Raw genomic sequence first — 18,435 nt, 5'->3', positions numbered from 1 at the left:
GCATGTGCCACCATGCCTGGCACTTTTTGTATTTTTAGTAGAGATGGTGTTTCACCGTGTTGGTCAGGCTCATCTTGAACTCTTGACCTCAAGTGATCCACCCGCCTTGGCCTCCCGAAGTGTTGGGATTACAGGCATGAGCCACTGCACCCAGCCAATTGATTTTCTTTTCTTTTGGATATATACCCAGCAGTGGGATTGCTGGGTCATATTGTAGATCTATTTTTAGTGTTGTGAGAAATCTCCATAGTGTTTTCCATAGTGGCTGCAATTACTTGCATTCCCACCAGAAGTGTATTAGCATTTACCCTTTGTTCACATCCTCACAATCATCTTTTTTTTTTTTTTTGTCTTTTTGATAACATCATCTCACCCCATTTTAACTGGGGTGAAATGGTATCTCAGCTCAGTTTTGATTTGCATTTCCATGGTAATTAGTGATGAGCATTTTTTCATATACCTGTTAACCACTTGTGTATCTTCTTTTGAGAAATGTCTATTCAAATTATTTGCCCATTTAAAAATCGGATTATTATTTTTTGCCATTGAGTTGTTCAAGTCCCTTACATATTCTGATTCCTCATCAGATGGGTAGTTTGCAAAGATTTTCTTACATTCTCTGGGTTGTCTCTTTATTGATTGTTCCTTTTGCTGTGCAGAAACTTTCTCATTTGTCTATTTTTGCTTTTGTTTTCTGTGCTTTTGAGGTCTTACTTAAAAAAGTCTTTGCCCAGTCCAATGTTTTGAAATGTTTCTCCAATGTTTTATTCTAGTAGTTTCATAGTTTCAGGCCTTACATTTAAGTTTTTAATTTGTTTTCAGTTGATTTTTGTATGTGGTGAGAGATAGTAGTCTAAGTTTATTTTTCTGCATATGGATATCCAGTTTTTCCAGCACCGTTATTGAAAGTTTTCCACAAAAGTGTCTTGGTGCCTTTGTCAAAAATCAAATGGCTGTACATACATGGATTTATTTCTGGGTTCTCTATTCTGTTCCATTGGTTTATGCACCTGTTTTAATGCTAGTACCATGCTGTTTTTGCTGCAAAATATACTGCATAGCTTCGTAGTATATTTTGAAGTCAGGTAGCGTGATACCCCCAGTTTTGTTCTTTTTGCTCAGAATTGCTTTGGCATTTAGGAAGCTTTCTGTGATTCCACATGTGGATTTTAAAACTCTTTTTTTCTATTTCTGTGAACCATGTCTTGGTATTTTGATAGTCATTACATTGAATCTATGGATCACTTTTGGTAGTATGGTCATTTCACAGTATTAATTTTTCCAATCCATGAGCATGGGGTGTCTTTCTTTTGTGTGTGTGTGGCCATTCCAATTTCATTCATACTGTCTTAAGTTTTCCTTGTACATATCTTTCACCTCTTTTGTTAAATTTATTCCTGGGTATAATTATTATTTAAAATTTTGTAGTTATTGTAAATGGGATTGCTTTTTGATTTCTTTTCTGGTAGTTCATTACAGGAGTACAAAAATGCTATCGATTTTTGTACTTTAAAATTTCATATCCTGTAACTTGCTGAATTTGTTTACCAGTTCTGAGAGTTTTTTGGTGGAACTTTTAGGGTTTTCTACACGAAAAATTATGTTATCTACGAAGAGGAATTTTTTATTTCCTTTTTTTCCAATTTGGATACTCTTTATTTATTTCTCTTGTCTAATTGTTTTGGCTAGGATTTTCAGTACTATGTTGAATAAGAGTGGTGAGAGTGGGCATTCTTGTATTGTTTTAGTTCTTAGAGAAAAAGCTTTTGGCATTCCCTTTAATTATACCTAGTTTTTTGAGTTTTTTAAATCATGGAACAATGTTGAATTTTATCAAATGCTTCTTATGTATCTGTTGAGATGACCATTCAGTTTTGTTTTTCATCCTTTTGATGTGATGTATCATGTTTATTAATTTGCATATGTTGAACCATCCTTGAATTCCTGGGATAAATCCTACCTGATCTTTTTAATGTGCTGCTGGATTCAGTTTATTAGTTTTTGTTGAGGATTTTTCCATTTATGTTCACCAGGGATATTGGCCTAAAGTCTTCTTTTGTTGTTGTGTCCTTATTTGGTTCTGGTTATCAGGATAATGCTGGTCTTGTAGAACTATTTTGAAGAAATTCCCTTCTTTTCAATTTTCTGGAAGACTTGATAAGAATTGGTACTATTTGTTTATCTTCTTTTAATGTTTGACACAATGTATCAATAAAGCCATTAAGTTCTGGGCTTTTCTTCAAGGAAATATTTTAATTACTGATTCAATGTCATTACTTATAATTTGTCTCTTCAGGTTTTTTATTTCTTCATGGTTCAATATTGATGATTGCATGTGTCCAGAAATGTATCCATTTTCATTAAGTTTTACAGTTTGTTGGTGTATAGTTGTTCACATATAATTGTTGGCAATAGTGTCCCACAAACCTTTGTATTTCTGTAGTAAAAGTTGTAATGTCTCCTTTTTGTTTCTGATTGTGTTTATTTGGGTCTTTTTTTTTATTGATCAGTCTAACTAGCAGTATGTCAATTTTGTTTATCTTTTCAAAAATCACCTTTTTGTTTCATTGATCTTTTGTATTTTTCTCAGTCTGAGTTCAATTTGTTTCTGCTCTGATCTTAATTTTTCTTTTCTTCTACTAATTTTGCATTTGGTTTGTTCTTGCTTTTCTAGTTCCTTTCAATGCATAATCCCAGAAGTTTTGGTATGCTTTGTTTCCACGTTCATTTGCTTCAAGAAATTTTTAAATTTCCTTCTTAATTTCTTTATTGACTCATTAGTCATTCGCAATCATGTTGTTTAATTTCTATGTGTTTTTACAGTTTTGAAAGTTCCTCTTGTATTGATTTCGACTTTTATTCCACTGTTGTTAGAAAAGACACCTGATTTGATTTAAATTCTATTGTTTGTTGAGACTTGTTTTGTGACCTAACATGTGGTCTATCCTGGAGAATGTTCCATGTGCTGATGAAAAAAATATGTATTCTGCAGCTGTTGGATGAGATGTTCTGTAAATGTTTGTTAGGTCTAAAATGCAGTTTAAATTCAATGTCTCTTTGTTGATTTTCTGCCTAAATGCTCTGTCCAATGCTGAGAGTTGGGTGTTGAAGTCCCCAGCTATTACTGTATTGGAGTCTGTCTCTCCTCAGTTTTGTTTTTTTGAGACAGAGTCTTACTCCATTTCCCAGGAGGGAATGCAGTGACACAATCATAGCTCACTGCAGCCTTGAACTCCAGGCTCAGGTGACTGATCCTCCTACCTCAGCCTCCTGGGTAGTGGAAACTAGAGTTGCATACCACCATGTGTGGCTAATTTTTTATTTTTTTATTTTTTTGTAGAGATTGGGTTTCACCATGTTGACCAGGCTAGTCTCAATTTCTGGGCTCAACCAATCCACCTGCTTTGGCTTCCCAATGTGCTGTGTGCAATTGCAGATGTGAGTCACCATACCCAGAATATCTTTCCCTTCACATCTCATAACAATATTTGCTTTATATATCTGGGTGCTTCAGTGTTGGTCATGTATATACTTACAATTGTTATATCTTTTTGCTGGATTGATTCCTTTATCATTATATAATAACATGCTTTGTCTCTTTTTACAGTTTTGACTTAAAGTCTGTTTTATCTCCTGTAAGTATAGCTACTCCTGCTCACTTTTTGTTTCTGTTTGTGTGAAATATCTCTTATGATTCCTTCACTATCTTCAATCTATCTGTGTCTTTACAGGTGAAGTGAGTTTTTTTTTTCCCATTTATTTATTTTATTGCATTTTAGGTTTTGGGGTACATGCAAAGAACATGCAAAATTGTTGCCTAGGTACACACGTGGCAGTGTGATTTGCTGCCTTCCTCCCCATCACCTACATCTGGCATCTCTCCCCTTGCTATCTCTCCCCAGCTCCCCACCCCCATCGTCCCTCCCCTATTTCCCCCCAACTGACCCCAGTGTGTAGTGCTCCCCTCCCTGTGTCCATGTGTTCTCATTGTTCAACACCCGCCTATGAGTGAGAACATGCGGTGTTTGATCTTCTGCTCTTCTGTCAGTTTGCTGAGAATGATGGTTTCCAGCTTCTGCACAGCAAAAGAAACAGTCATTAGAGTGAATTGGCAACCAACAGAATGGGAAAAAATTTTTGCAGTTTACCCATCTGACAAAGGGCTGATATCCAGAATTTACAAAGAACTAAAACAGGTTTACAAGAAAAAAACTAACAAGCCTATTCAAAAGTGGGCAAAGGATATGAACAGACACTTTACAAAAGAAGACATACATGAGGCCAACAAACATATGAAAAAATGCTCATCATCACTGGTCGTCAGAGAAATGCAAATCAAAACTACACGGAGATACCATCTCATGCCAGTTAGAATGGTGATCATTAAAAAATCTGGAGACAACAGATGCTGGAGAGGATGTGGAGAAATAGGAACACTTTTGCACTGTTGGTGGGAGTGTAAATTAGTTCAACCATTGTGGAAGACAGTGTGGCGATTCCTCAAGGACCTAGAAATAGAAATTCCATTTGACCCAGCAATCCCATCACTGGGTATATATCCAAAGGATTACAAATCATTCTACTAGAAGTGAGTTTTTTTGTAGGCTACATATTGTTGGGTTACTTTTTAAAATCCATTAAGCAAATTTATATCTTTTCAGTGGAGAATTTAATCCACGTGTACTTGAGGTTATTATTGAGAGGTGGGGACTTACTTCTGTCAGTTTGTAAACTGCTTTCTGGTTGTTTTGTATGTCTTTCATTCCTTTTTAATTTTTTGTCATTGCAGTTTGGTGGTTTTCTGTAGTGAGACGATTTCATTCTTTTATCTTTCTCGTTTGTGCATCTACGCTATCAAGTGAGTTTTAAAATATAATTTTGCATGTTTTCATTATGGTAATTATAATCTTTCTTCTTCCAGATGCAGGACTCTCTTGATCATTTCTTGTAAGGCCAGTCAAGAGGTGACAGATTTCCTCAGTTATTGCTTGTCTGAGATATTTATACATTTTCTAAGTAATTGGTTCCTAATATCTTAAAGGATGACAAATAATTATTTTCAGCAGTATAATCATGAATTCATGAGATAGAAACATATTCGATATGTTTCAATCTATTTTAGTCATTAATATTACTCATGCACAAATTGTTTCCTCTTTGGCCAGTAGAAGCTTTTTCAAATTGAGTCCTGAGACCACTGACAGACCCTAGTACAACCTGATACCCCCTTTTTGCTTTCGGTATGACAAAATGTTTCTGGTGAATTCTGTTTGTCCTTGCCCTAGACTTGGACTCAGCCATTTTTCTAAGGAGCATGGTTTCTTTTAAAGGGAGATGATATATAGAAAACACAATTTGGGTTCTAAGGGTGCTCATTGCTACTGGGATTTTCCTCATTACCACATGTCTCCAGTAGACAGAACCAGGATATACACATTTTTTAAAAGACAAAGTATTTCTTGAGTTAAAAATTTTACTTCCAACTCATTCCAATACAAATTTAGTACCATTACATTTTACTAAACTTGACTGATCCGTATGTATCTCCTTTCTCCAAAGCTCAAAATTCTGGTTCTTCATGACATCAACGTAATTAGTTATTTGTCTCATCCTATAGAATAAACAAAACCTCAGGATAAAAATAACTACTAATACAATAATTGTCAGCAATATAAACACAGAAAACATTAACTTTTTTGTATATGTGCATATATTTTCCTAGGGTTTTTTTCACTAGGGATGAATAGTCAATCATTAGGTTTAGAAATCAGTTCAATAGTTGCTTCCTGTTTTGCTTATCACTCACCTGATACACATTCAGGTTCATTTGCTTCATTTTGCTTTTGATTTTTAGGAGTTGCTCTGTAATTGATTTTTATGTTATAATTATTTACATGGATCCTAAGTTAGAACTATAAAACAATGTTATATTCAGAGAAGTCCAGCTTCTCTCCCTGTCCCCTCTATCTTCCTACAGGTAATTTTGTGAAAATGTGTGTTTTATCCTTCTATCTCAAAATAAAAGCAAATATTTATTTTCATATTCTCCTATTTTTTAAACACACATCAACTTGAAGATACCACAGTTATCCCTTTTGTTTTTTCTTTTAAGAATGTGTCCTAAATGTCACATCAAGGAAATATGTAGAAATATTTTAAATTGCTTTTTACAGTTGTATAGTACTCTATTCTGTAGATATGACATCGTTTATTCAGCTAGCCCCCTTGGATAGACCTTTAGGTTGTTCCCAGTCTTTTGCTATTACAAACAGTGTTGCAATTATTCATCTTATGCATATAATTTACATTTGTATACTTTTCCTAATTTTTTTGGATATGTTTTTAGAAGTGGAATTGCTGTGTCAAGTGTTAAATGAATTTGAAGTGTTGCTATGTATTTTGAAATTCCTCTTCATAGAAGAATTTGCATTTTGCATTCTCATCTACAATGTATAAGAGTGACCATTTTCCCAGCCTTGCAAAAATATTTTGTCCAACTTTGGAAAACCCAATACAATTTCAAATCCAACAGTTTGATTACTGTGCTTTGAAAAACCCTGGAATGTTTGATTTAATATACCTATAACCTTTTAATATACAAATAACTAAATAACTTGCAACTTGAACAATTATAGAAATTAACAAGCTAATTAAAAAGACAGGAGCTTTAAACACATAAATTTATTTAAAAACAACTCAAAGAATGAAATGCGCTTTCTGCCTCCGCTGTGGGCGGCATCATTTCCTGCAGCCTGTTGCCCATCTTGCAACTGTCCTTGTTGGATCCAGTCGATCGTCTTGCCTTATTTCTGACTCTTTACAGCTTCCCCTCGCAGCTGCTTATGATTATCACCTGGGAGCTTAATCCTTTCCTTAGCAGGGCCCATAATCACTCCATTTATTTGCAAATCTGGACTCGTACCTTCTCATCTCTCCACTTGTCCAGGTTTCCTTTTGTTCTGCTGTGCACAGCCCCGTGCTTTCTTCTCTCCCTCTACCTTCTGCCATCCCTGGCTTCATCTGCCACTCTGCCTTGAACCGTATGGGAGGCACTGGAGACACCCAGATCCTGGGGACTCCAAGTCAAGGGCATAAGTCAGAGTAGGAATGTGCCTTACCTACCTCTGTGGTTCTGCCAGTGCTGATGTTAATTTTTACCTTAGCCTGTTTTAATCATCTATCATTTACACCATCAGTGTTTTCACTTAAAACTCTGTTTTTCTTTTACACTTACTTCCAGTATCAATTTAAGATTATAAAATGAATTCATAGTTATTGTAGAATATTTGGAAAATAAAGCATAAAATTACAGAAAAAAATATGTGAATGCAATGACCAGATGTGGCATTTAATATCTTGCATGTTTTCTTCTGAGTGTTTTCTACGCTTTTAAACATAATTGAGATCATAGCACACATGCACATTTTTATCCTGTTTTTTTTTTGTCTAGTTATTGCTGTTTCAGAGAACACATGGCTTTATTAATGGCACTGTTCTCTTTCATATTTTCTTGATTTATTTTTTATTCCTTATTATTTCCTTCCTCTTGTATTTTCAAATTAGAAATATTTGTCCCTTTTCTAACTGTCTTAGTTGAATGCACAGATGATTTATTGTTATCATTTTTGTTCAAAATGAAATTTCAGAAATTATTTTTCTTACCCTCAAAGTAATAGATTTTTATTGAAATCAGAAAATACAGTAGTACACCAAACCAATGATAATCCCACTTACTGAGAAGCAACTGCTGGTAGCTTTCAGAGTCTATTTATGTTTATGTATGCTTTCCCACTAAAAGTTTAACTTACGATTAACTTAACTACATTTTATGAACATTTTCAATACCAATATATGCATTGCATCAACATTATTTTAATGGCTACATACTATCTTATTATGTAATTTTTTTATTTAATTGAATTCATGTTTCTAGATGGTTAAGTTGTTTCTGTTCTAACACTTCCTCCTTAGAAACAGCTTTGTTATTAACATTTTTTTGTGATATAATTTTTGGACATGGCTTTCATTTGGAGAAAAGGAGAATTAAATTCCTAGAAGTAGAATGGGTTACTTCATGAGCTAAAGCAGCAGTCCCCAACCTTTCTGGGACCAGGGATTGGTTCTGTGGAAGACGATTTTTTGACAGATGGGGCTGGGAGATGGTTTTGGGATGATTCAGGTGCCTTACGTTTATTAGTAGATTCTTATAAGGAGCATGCAACCCAGATCCCTCACACGTGTAGCTGACAGCAGGGCTCGCACTCCTATGACAATCTGATGCCACTGCCGATCTGTCAGTAGGCGGAGCTCAGCTCAGCTTCACTCGCCTGCCCTCCACTCACCTCCTCTGTGCAGCCTGGTTCCTCTCAGGCTGTGGACCAGTGCTGGTCCATGGCCAGGGACTAGGGACCCCTGGACTAAAAGGCCAACCTATTTTTGGAGCTTCTGCTGCATGTGCATATGGCCAGTCTTCAGTTCAGAATAATTTGTGTCTACCTAGGCTTCAGGATCGTGTTGGCTTTGCCATCTCACATTTTTTACCAACCTGGGACACTGCATTTAATGGACCTTTCCTTTATGTTAGAAAAACACGTCATTTAAAAAAATTATTAGTGAGATTAAGCTTTCCCATATGTTTTAGAGTATGCATATTTGTGTTCTTAACACGACCTATTCCACGGCTTACTGAATCTTAAATGCTCTCTCTGTATGAAGGCCACTAACAGTTTGTATTTATATTGTTTCCATTTTGTCATTTCCCTTTTTATTTTATTGTTGATATACGAAGGTCTTACAGGTTTAGGTTGACTTATCTATCAATTTTTGTCTTTATAGTTTTTGCCTTGGGGTCACTCTTAAAAATCTCCATCCTATCCACAGTCACATAAATGGTCCACTATCATTTGCTTTAAGAGTTTCATAACCTTTTCTTTAATGTTTAATATGTTCATCACAGTTGAAGTGATTTTAGTTTAAGACATAGATTATTTATAAATTTTATAAATGTTAGTTACCTAGACTCCACATCAAACTAACCCATGCTTTCCCCATTGATTTGCAAGGCCACCATTATTGTGTATTTTCCATCTTTACATACATATAGCATATGAAGTCCTTGGAAATTAAGGAACAAACTTGAGTCAGAGGTGTGAGAAGTAGTGGTGAAGTTTCACATGCTGTCATCTCTGGGATTCAGGCTGCATTGCTCTGGGAAATGCAGGACTACTCTCTGAGTGTCTGTCATACCTGGGGCAGCTCCTCCTGGTCCTCAGTTCTTTCTGGTTCTCAGGGCATGGTCAGTGGCTGCTCAGTTGATCCTGGCTCCAGCCTCTTCATTTTCAAGCCATTATCAATTGTCTCTCTTTTTCTTCTTCCTAGGTTTACATTTCAAGGTTCCAGAGGGGGAGATCCAGTTTTTCTTCTCTGGCAACCTAACCACCCAATGTACAAACTCCCTTATCAGGATGGGCTCCCCAAGTAGCAGGCACTGAGGCAAGGATTTGAGCACAAGTCATTATGTTGAGGGTGATTCCAGGAAGCACTGATGGTGAATGCGGAATGAAAGATGAGAAAATGCTAGAAGGAGCGTCATTGATTGCTGTGGGTGGCTGGGCCCGATCCCACGGGGGACCTCCGGCCAACTACAGAACGTGAACCAGTGTTGGCCAACCTGAGGGGTAAGAAAGTTGGGGCCTTACCCCACCGACTCTTGTCAGTCACTGGGTGAGGGCTGTTCCCAGGGGTGCCCTTAACTCCTTGGTATTTCTGGCTTGATTTTCCTTGCAGAGAAATCCTTAAGGCACAGCTGCAAGCACCTTCAGTTAGAGGCCATGGGGGCCCATGGGCAGGCCACCAACTGTGACAGCTGAAGGCCACCCTTGAAAGCATCTCCGACTGATTCTTGCTCAGGTCCCACTGAAAATGTTTTCAGCAGAGGATAATTCGAGATGGACTTTGCTGTGGGTGGCCAGCTCTCGTTAGAATGTCTTTCCCTATACTGGGCCCAAAATATTGCTCTTAAAACTTCCACATATTGCTCAAATTCTGCCACCTGGGGAACAAAAAATGTCAAAAAAATTTTCCAGAAATATTTGAGAAATTACCCAGAAACACCAGACTTTACCCTCTTGCACAAATCAGGGCAGAGCACTGAGTTGCACAACTCTGGGTGTCTGCCTCATCCTCTGTGTTTGTCCATTGCTGTCATTGCTTAGAACAGCCAGAATGACACTTGTGCAGGTGGAGGTTCAGGAGAGGCAACTGGACTCCACTGCAGCAGTGTGGGTGAGGATAAGGTCAGCTTAGCCAATGACCACCTTGATTATGTCTGTTGCTCCAGGGAGCTGGGGAAAAACATACACTGTATGACTAATCCATGAGTCATATGAATGTTTATTCCCATTTTCAGATTTTTAAAAACTCACAAATGTTTTCTTCCCGCAAGCAAACAATTGCCATTTTTGTTCTAGACCAGCCAATTCCATCATCATTTTAATCTCTTACCACATACTAATGGAAGACATGCATTTAATTTGGCCTAGCGGAGGATGGGCTCCCAAGGCAAAATCTGATGTGAATCTATTCCCTTCCTTGTTTCACAAGCAAATCCCAGGAGAGAGCTGCAAGAGCTCAGCACTCAGAGCCACCCCTTGACAGGTCCACAAGCCAATGTTGCTGGGAAGGAATTTACACTTTGCATTCGCTGGCTTTGCTTCAAATATTTGGGTGGAGCACTTGCATCTCGTATTTTAGTGGCAGGGAGGGTGATAAATGAGATCATAAACTAAGTCTGTTGTCATCACTTTACAAAAGTTAAGTAGGATTAATTACAAAGAATCTGAGCTGAGAACACCCCTCAAGGTCAGAAGTTGAATGCAATGGCCTTCAATCTTGCAAGACGTTCCATGAAACCAGAAGAATCTTCTTTCTACCATTTTAGTTGGCTCACATTCAGCGGGGAGACCTGAGTGTGGAATTAGGAGTTAATTTCTGGCCTAGGAGTTAGTGGCCAGGCTGCACAAACCCCCAATGGGAAGATCTAACTTACAAAGGCAGGTAGTGTGCACCTGCCTCCTCGGACCCTAACACATGTGTTCCCAAGGCCACCTGCTCCGTGAGCCCTGGACTCTCCTTCACCCCACAGCTGGGCTGGTAGCTGGATCTCCAAGCTCAATGGGCCGAGCAGGGCTGGGTTGGCAGTGTGGGCACTGCTCAGAGGAATTACAGAAGTGCCCTGAACACTGGAGAGTTCTGTTCGTGATGATATTGGCTGCCAGCTTTCAGAGAATGGAGAGTTTTCATTAATGTTGTCAGTCTCATTCACTATCTATTTTTCATTAAAAAATAGAAATTTCATTAACTCAAAATGAAAATATCTGCTGCCATACACTATTGGGGACAGATGTTCAATTTCAAAGCATGCATAAATGTACTTTATTTTCCAACAGGGTGTAGGAGCCATGCACTCCTAAGGGCCCTTGCCAATCAGCAGTGCCCCCCTGCCCCACACCCACTGCCAACACACACACTGTGGCCAGATTTGCTGTCATGGAGCCCAGATTCCTGGGATCTAAAGGGGGTCCTGTGCCTGGGCTGACCTTAAATCCTACTTTGATGCTGCCCTCAAGAATGGGTGTTTTCTGAAGTTCCACGTCTGTCTGTGTCTGCCCTGGCTGCGCTTTCTCCCTCCACAGCCCCATCTGTCTCCGGATGAGCACTTCCCTTTACACTCGGCCACCCTCCTTAACTTCTGCCGAGAGGATGGGGCGTAAGGGAGAGGACCTAGATAATAGACACAGGCTATTACGGCTCAGCTAGAATAGGTAACATTTTCATGATAATAACACCCCTAACGTGTGACCAGACCCCAGGCTAAGGTGATCTTGGGCTAATGGCACTAACAGCTGTCAGGCATCAGGACGGGCTGCTTCTTGAGCTGGCAATGGTGTCACTGCACGGATCTGTGATGCTCACATGGCAGCCACTTGACACCTACGCAGCCCTGCCAAACAGCGGCGTCGGCAAGGGCACTGACTTTCTCTGCTATGCACAGGTAGGGGCACTGTGACATGCCAGAGGGAGCGGTACTCTATGAGAGCAAAGGACACGTGCAGACTGAGCAAGAAAACTCACCAGCATGACCTCAGCGTTCAGAGCAGGTGCGAAGTTGGCTTCATGAGCTGCCGGAGTGGAAGGCAGCTCAGGGCTGACAGATGCCCAAGACCATGATGAGGTCATCTAGAACAGAAAATACAAGCGAAGCTAGAGACGAAAGAAGAAATAAGAAAACACATACGGGAAGGACTGCTAAGAGGCAGGAAGAGACACGAAGGGAGCTCGGTGTGAGGACGAAGTGCGGTTTTGAAGTCAAAGACGGTCACTCCAGAATTTAAAATCCTATCAAGGGCAACACAGGCCCTTCTGGAAACTCCCTTGTGATGTGGAGGGTGAGCCTGGAGGCCTCCAGAACACACAGGGATGAGGCAAGAGGGTGGATGGGATTTTTAAAAAGAGGAGAATTAATTAAAGGGTACTGCGTACGGGAGAAGGTCTGAACTGTGGGCGTCCCCAAGGCAGAGCCAGACCCAACGGGATGAAAACGATATTCAGAGACACAGCAGGGCAGCAAGGTGGGTCTGCAGGAGCCCCCCTGCACCTGCTAAATCAACAGAAATAGAATACAGAAAGAAACACATCCCTCGATATACACCAATAAAACACTTGGGCTGCAAGGAAAGAGGGATCCTCCAAATGCTTAGTTCTAAAAGCAGCAGCACCGTGGGGAAAAGCTCTGAAGGCCTCAGGCTTCCCCTTGGCTGCACACAGAGGCATAAACTCCTGATCACACGAAGCAGCAGGAAAACCGCCTTTGGTGTACGGGCATTAGGAAGAGCAGAGGCTGTGGCTTGTCCTCGTGTCTGCTGATGAAAAGGCGTAGCGGAGAAGAGGTCAACCCGAGTGGCCCAGGAGTGAGGCTCATGACAGTCTCCATTCTTAAGACAAGAAAAAACCAAGCTATGACACAGAGGAGGCAACATGTTCATGATCTGAGGATGATCTGATTTATTGTCTTTCTAGAGACAACTTAAAAATGACTAGAACTGATGTGAGCGCAGGAGGTGGCTGGTTACCAAACATCCATGTCTAAGCATCTATGATTTTTTGAGATGCTCCATGTACCAGCAAAACCAAGCTTAGATCCTCAGAGTGGAGGACAAACTCTGCTGTGTGTAGGCATGCATATATGTATATACTTATTCCGTATACATACCTACCTGTTCACTTCCTATGTTTTTCTGAAATTGGGATGTTTTCATGACCATTGCATATATTACATATAATAGACTTTTTTTTCTTTTCTGGAAAGACATCAAGTTAATGGTGCATTTTCTAATCAACATTGTCTCTGAATGAAGAAAATGGGGCTCACTTGAAAAAATGCATTTGGTCAGGCACGGTGGCTCATGCGTGTGATGCCAGCACTTTGGGAAGCCCCAATATGGGCAGATCTCTTGAGCCCAGGAGTTTGAGACCACCCTGGGCAAAATGGCAAAATGCTGTGTCTGCAAAAAATACAAAAAAATTAGCCAGTCATGGTGGTGGGCACCTGTAGTCCCAGCGGCTCAGGAGGCTGAGGTGGGAGGATTGCTTGAGCCCAGGAGTTTGAGTCTACAGTGAGCTGAGACTGTGTGATTGCAATGCTACATCCCAGCCTGGGGGACAGAGCAAGGCCCTGTCTTAAAAAAAAAAAAAAAAAAAAAAGAAGAAGAAAGAAAAATGCATTTTATTTGTAAGAGTCACAGAATGATGAAGTGTAGAGTGTTACAGATCAGGAGGTGCGTGAGAGCATCCACGGGGCCCTTTTCAGCATGAGACCTGGAAGGGACGAGGCAGCCCTTGCTCCGGGCAAGGACTCCATGGTTAACATGCCAGCTCTCCGGGGAGGGCACTCTAATGTGTGGTGGGTAAAATTCCAGTTAAAATTCCAGAAGTCTACTTGGGAGGAACAAAACGTTGAGTTCACTTGCAAGAAGGAACAGTGGGGAGCCTGGAACATAACAAGTGAAGTGGCCCCAGGTCCTAAATACCAACACGCCTTGGAAGCCGGGCAATGGGAGGAGCGCGGCACTGGCGCTAACAGGAAATCGCATCACAGCGAAGCACTGATGCTTCAGAAATGACTCGAGATACTTAAGTACTTATCACATGAAAAGGGAGAATGAAATCTGCATGGAAAAGGCGGATTGTGCAATAAATGTTGCTGGCATAGATGGTTACAGTTTTGGGGAAAAAAATTAAAGTTGGATTCTTACCTCATAATGAAATAAATTCCAGATGGTTTAAAGAGATAAGTGTAACACAAATGAAATGGTAAAGGAATTTGAGGGGAATATTGGTGAATATTTTTACACTCCGGGGGTGAAAAAGGCTGCTCTTAGCATAACACCTAAGTTAGAAAACAGAATGGAAAAGTTATATTACTCTATATAAAAATGTGAAACTTCCATGTGTGACTTGCAAAGGCAAATGAAACACTGACGTCACGATTTGCAGCCAGAAACGAAGAAACGGAGAATTTCTACCTTTAATTTACAACAACACGGCCCTTGCCCTCAGCCCCGCACGATTATCGGAGCTTTCTGTACTCGCTGATTTAATCCTTCAGCTGGCGGGGGGCGGTGAGCCCCACTGCTCAACGAGGAGCCGGAGACACAAGGACATTCAGGGACTTACCTAAGAGCTCCCAGACAAACATTCACAGGTGAATCAGCAGCTCACAACATAAGAAGGACAAAGGAATCTAAGACGGAAAAGTATTCAAACTCATAGACAATCAAAGAATTGGCATTGAAATCACAGTCAAAGATTGATGAATGGAACCAAGTGGATTGTCAAAAGCGTCAAGCACTGCTGAGGAACGGGGCCGCTGCTCACGTCCGCCCTTGCCCAAACCCCAGGAGGAGGCCGGTGTGGCCAGGTAGCCCAGCGGCACATGGGGCAAGTCACTTACTACTCAGCCCCCATCTCCTCTGTAGCCTGAGGGCAATCATGCATGTTCTTCATGTTGTTGCTGTGCAGGTTACGTGATTACTCCGAGATCCTGGCGTGGAGACTATGGATTAATATGATAGCTCAGATACGCCGGAACAGGGCTCTCAGGGTCCCGACTGCTGGCTTTTCCTTAGAAGTCCATGAATCAATGAGGCAATAGGAACATCTCAGAGGCCATCCTAGGAGGCAGCACACTTCAAGGCAGTGTTTGCACACTAATGCAGGTGGGGCAGTCAATACACACCTGGCACAGGTGTTTGGGGCTTGCCAAATGGAATAAACCTCCCAACAGCCAGAGAATTGATTTCTTCTGCTTTCTTTGGGGATTTGAGGAAATCTCTCAGCTCTTCAGCAGAGAGAAAGAAGGAAGAAAGGAAGGAGTGTAGGAAGGGAGGGAGAGAGGAGGGGAGATGGAGCGGAGTCACCATGTCCTGCCCCAGGTGTGATGACAAATCCAAGAGCCACTAACACCCAGAGTCCTGTGGGTGCTTAGGACGCAGGGCTCCCACAGGTGGGCTCAGTGGTGCTGAGTTCATGAGCCTTCCACCTTTGGGATGGGCCTTCCAGAAACTTTCTGGTTCCTTGGTCATCCCTGCTTGGGGGAGTTGCCCACAGCCCAGGGGACTGGACGAAGGGGGCAGATGCAGCCACCCCAGGTCCACACCATGACGGACTCCTCCTGAGTGTCCTCCTAGCGTTGCTGTCCTGGCTCCACACCTTTCTCTCAGCTGCACATTCTCGAGTCTTTGGAGGCCAAAAAAAGAATCCTTCTCTCCTGGGGGCTGTTTTAATTTCCCAGGCAGACGCTGCCAACTCTGCCACCTCAGGGCAGCAGCCGGGCCGTCTGCACAGTGGGGGAGCAGCTGCCCCCCAGCCCCCATTGGCTGTTCCACTGTCTCCTCCATGCTCTCATCTTGGGGGCCTCCAGGGCCTCGTCTTCGTCCTCTGGTGGGGACGCTGGTCTCGGTGCACCATGGCATTAGCTTTCAATGTCGCAATCTTGGCCTGGTACCAAGGAGGGCAGAGCCTGGGGAAAGGCTCCATAAATGAATGAGGAGACTGACGAGCCGGGGCAGGACTGAGAGATGGTAGAGAAGAGACAGGGTCCATGCAAAGACATTATTCTTGTGGGGCCCGGGGCTTCCCCCTGAGGCCTGCTGAGGAGGAACACGCTGACCCTGTGAGTTCCCATCCCCCTTGGACATGGGCGGCCCCTTTGGGGTCAACTCCAGGTTCCAAGCAAGGTGACCCTGAAGTGTGCCTGTGTGAAGCCGACCACCACCTGTGGACTGGTCACTGGTCACAGCAGCAGAGGCTGGGGTGAGGCGGGGCTGGATGTGTTGCACAAGAGGCGTCTCTGCTTGCACACCTGGTCAGACGGCACCTTTCCGGCGGGCTCTCTGTACCCAGCAGTTTCCAGAGAGCGAGTTGTAGCTGGCTGTGCCACTGCAGACTGGGGGTGCGTGAGCTCTCAGTCTGTATTTGAAGGGTTTTGCTAAGATCTCCGAGTGCACAGCGAACTGTGACTGCCCTGGGCTGCCGTGGAATGAAGCTGCATTCGAGACATGGCATCCACAAGGGAGGGCGTAACCCAAACCTGCCCCGACCCATCAGACCCTCCCAGAGGCCAGGGTCCCTCCCCTCATGCCTTTGAAAATGCTGCATTTATCACCCCTCTCACTCTGCTTCTTGAGACGCACAGTCCAGAGAAGCTCGGGCTGCAGGTGAACCCCATGTTCCTGGGCAGAACCCCTCTCCTGGCTGCTGCAGCCTTTCTTAGTCTGCAGAGTGAAGGGCAATGTAGAAAGGCCTCCTGGTGCCCTCCGCTTTCTCCCAGGCCAGACACGGTGTAGCTCCTCCCTGCTGGCCCCCCGCCTGCCGCTCCTGTTCCTGCCCCAGGTTCCCTAACCAGAAAACAACCCCTAACCCAAAGACAGAGAAAATTAAAGGGTTGAGCCTGCAGGGTCCACCTGACCTCCGAGGGGTAAGGTTTCCCTGGTTCACACTCCCTAAACCTTCCCAGGCCCCTTGTCTAGTGACCTAACCTCCCTCTTCCATCCTGGGCATGGTCCAGGACTTGGGATGCCAACATTTGAGGGTTCAGAGTGGCCCCACATACCCTAAATTCATCATGTGGCCTATATGTATCAATCTGGCATGTCCCAGCTCTCCCCAGCACATGCTCCCTCCTGGTCTGGAGGCCCAGCAGGCCGGGAGGCGGGGGCATCAGCAGAGCTCCAATGCACTATGCAGAGGCAGATGGGAAGAGCCCAGCGGGGAGTGGATCCAGAACCTTCCGTGAGGACTCTACAAGGCCAAGGCTTCACTGCAGACCCCAGGAAGACCCTTGGGAGAGTCAGCAGTGTGGGGGTAACCACTGGCATGTGAGGAGTTGGAGTCACTGTGGAATGGACACTTGAAGGAACCCTCCTAGGAGAAACCCACTCTGGGTGTGTGGCTGGGTGACTGATCCATGGCCTTTTTGAGTGAGTGGCTGCATCTATAAGTGAATTCCTTCTCTACTGAAACTCAGACAGGAATTGGAATGGTCAACCCCAGCATCTTCATCCTAGGTAAACCACAGAGACCAGACCATGGCTTTAGAATTCATCTGTCCCGCCCTTGAAAGCCAGACAAAGGCAAGGTGGGCGCATTCAAGGCCTTAGAGAGACAATGTTGCCGTGTCTCCTTGGGCGGCTGGCATTTGGCATACACGTGGGAATGGCCAGGCCCGAGTAGAAACACATGTGGAAACTTGGGGCTTCCAGGATGATTCTGCAGAGGGAACAATCAGGGGAATTCATGGTTCTGGGATCGGTTACATTCCTTGGCCAAGGGAGCTGACAGACCAAGGGTCTGGAGCCAGCTGTCCAGGGCACCCTCAGTCCCTGCCTGGTCCAGATATCCAGGCAGAAGAGCAGCTGGTCAGCTAAGACAGGAGGATTTAAAAATAAACTCCGTTTCTTATAAGGGTTTTAAATTTACAGAAGAAATACAAAGACAGTACAGAGAGTTCCCATACACCCCACACCGATGAGGGGACCTTAGCGTCCCCTTGGCCACTGCCCCAGCAGGAGGCACACGTGTCTGGGGTAGCCCCGGTGCCGGGCTGTTGGGGACGGGCCATCTCGTGAGATTATCCTCATGTGGTTGTCCTGTTGCCATGTCCAACGTTACATCTTTATAAGCCCTGCTGAGGGTCGTGTGGCTCTCACTGGACTGCGGTGAAGATAAACATACCACCAGTGGACATCAGTGCGTGTCCAGCCGAGGAGGGAAGGGTGACGGGGAGAAAAGCGCACAGGTACATTCATGGGAGCTGAGGGGCACTCTGCCCCCAGGAGCTGCCATCCCTGAGTGAGCTCTCCCAGGCAGTTGAGGGGC

Source organism: Sapajus apella, unplaced genomic scaffold (assembly GCF_009761245.1).
Source record: "Sapajus apella isolate SASKATOON/1434 unplaced genomic scaffold, GSC_monkey_1.0 scaffold10, whole genome shotgun sequence".
In the NCBI taxonomy this organism is placed as follows: Eukaryota; Metazoa; Chordata; class Mammalia; order Primates; family Cebidae; genus Sapajus; species Sapajus apella.
Note: the sequence above shows the minus strand (reverse complement) of the source record.